This window comes from Myotis brandtii, unplaced genomic scaffold, assembly GCF_000412655.1.
Source record: "Myotis brandtii unplaced genomic scaffold, ASM41265v1 scaffold298, whole genome shotgun sequence".
Taxonomy (NCBI): Eukaryota; Metazoa; Chordata; class Mammalia; order Chiroptera; family Vespertilionidae; genus Myotis; species Myotis brandtii.
In genome coordinates, this window is record NW_005361391.1 from 321,039 (window position 1) to 323,771 (window position 2,733).

Sequence of the window (2,733 nt, forward strand, 5' to 3'; positions counted from 1 at the left end):
CGGATATAGCTGTCTGCACGGAGGAAACCGACTTCAGCCAGGTCTGCAATGATACGCTGTCCTGGGGGGCGGCTGCCAGAATCTGAGAGACACAGATGGTGACAATTTCCACTCACAGGTCATCTTGTGTGTGCTGCCTGTGGGCTGGACACTTGGGTAGTGTGAGGCTCACTGAACTCATTCAGAACCCACCATGGTGTGGTGCTATGGGCCCAGGCTGGCCAGAGGCAGGTCCCTGAAGCAGGGGGAGCTGGGAATGCACCGGCTGACGTGGGCTCTGTTACAGACCCAGCAGCAGACCTGCCTGGACCCAGAGAACTCTGGAAAGGCTAGTGCCCATTCTGCACTTAGCTACGTGCTCAGAACCCTAGACGCGCAGATGATTGTACCCCTGAGTTCCACAGCCACCTCTGTCCTCTCCAGCTGAGAAGAGACTGGGATTCCTTTCTGGGAGTGGTCAGAAAGCACGGTGGGCTTTGTGGGGTGGCTGGAGTTGGAGGGAAGGTAAGTGTGGCCTCTGTGGGTGACACCCTGCAAACCAGTCTGAGTGGGCTGCTTGGAGCACCTTGGGGGCAGCCCCGGCTCCTGGGTTCTTCTAATCACAGTGAGACAATGAAACACTGAGGCTGGGAGCAGCCCCACAGCCATCACACCCAGTCTTCCTGGATAAAGGCAACACTTAGAAGCACAGAATGGGTCTTTAAATTCCCCAAGTAGAAGTAGAAGTAGAAGTAGAAGTAGAAGTGAGAACTTCTACCCAAGTGTCTGAAATTCCTTCACTACCCCCAACCACCTTTCAACTTCTTTTCGACAGGATCAGTAAGGGAAGTTAATAATTTGTCAGATGTTGTAGCTGCTTTATGAAAATAGAACTTCAGCTTTCTCTGAGGCTATGTGACATTCCCTTTCTCACAGTGCTGTGACTCCTCCCGGCCAGGTTATTAGAAACACTAAATAGCTAGCATACAATAGCTAAGATTTGGAAACAGCCCAAGTGCCCATCAGCAGATGAGTGGATTAAAAACTGTGATACATCTACACAATGGAATACTAAACTGCTGTAAAAAAGAAGGAACTCTTACCATTTGCAACAGCATGGATGGACCTGGAGAGCATTATGCTAAGCGAAATAAGCCAGTCGGAGAAAGATAAATATCACATGATTTCACTCATATGTGGAATATAATGAACAACATAAACTGATGAACAAAAATAGATTCAGACATAGAAGCATTGAACAAACTATCCAACCTCAGAGGGAAAGTAGGGGTGTGTATGTGAGGGGGAGGGGGTAAGAGATCAATCAAAGGACTTGTAAACATTCATATGAGCATAATCAATGGACACAAACACTAGGGGGGGTGAGGGCATGTGCTTGGGGGTGGAAATGGCTGGGGAGAGGTCAATGGGGGGAAAAGGAGATGAATGTAATACTTTAAACAATAAAGAATTTAAATAAAAAACAACAACTCTACATAGAAAAAAAGTTAAGTTTCAAATAAATAAATAGCCAGCGTATTTCTAACTGGTGTGAAACAGGTTTCAGGCTGGCTCCAAGGCTTGCTATGCCCGCCTCTGCTCGCAGAAGCAGCCGTGGCTCCCACTGGGAGAAACTCTTCCTGCACACACAGCTCTCTGGTCAGTGTCTTCTCAGCTATAAAATGAAAGTATTACATTGGTTAATCTTTAAATGTTCTCCCAACTCTCACACCATATTATTCTGTAAAAGTAAAGCGGGCCTTCAGTCTCCCTGTGGAAGTCACTCACAGCAGACTTCACATGTGCGAACACAGAGCTGGCGCTGGTAGCAGAGGCCCACGTGCTGACAGGCTGGGTGTGCATGTGACCTTTCTAGAAATCAGCTTGACAGTGTGCGTAAAGGGATTTTAAATGGTACATACCTTCATATCTTCTAAGACCCTCTCCCAGGAAAATAATCTAGAGTGAAACAAGCTGTAAGTATATTTAACATTATTTAGTTGTAAATATTGATAAAAACATTTATTAACAATACTTATTCTATTTATTACAACATTATCTAGAAAAACAGAGAATTACAAACAGGTAAATAAGGTAGTGGTTAAATACAACCATATTGGTAATACTATGCAGTTACTAAAACCATGTTTTCAGAAAATATCAGAAAAATACTGTACCATAATATGTTGTTTGTTAAATATAAGATATAAAAAGAATTTACAGTAATCCTTATTTTTAGAAAAAGGATCTATAATTTATATGTGAACTTAAAAAACTGCAAATGAAAGAAAATGCTAAGAGTGAACATATAAGAAATCACAGATGATATTTTTTTAAATATATATTTGTTGTTGATCTCAGAGAGGAAGGGAGAGAGAGAAAGAGGTAGAAACATCAATGATGAGAGAGAATTATTGATCGGCTGCCTCCTGCATGCCCCCCACTGGGGATCAAGCCTGCAACCCGAGTATGTGCCCTGACCCGGACTCGAACCATGACCACCTGGTTCATAGGTCAACATTCAACCACTGAGCAATACTGGCCGGGCATCACAGATGATATTTTTGAAATTTTCCACAGTTTCTGAATTTTCTCCAGCAAATCTGCATATCTTTTACACTCAGAAAATACATAATAAAACAAAACTAAATCAATAGAACTTCTGCTTCTGTATAGCTGGGATAACATATTTCCCCCTATTCTACTCTCCAGGGACAGCTAAAACCCCCGGACATTATATAAAAATACTTTGAA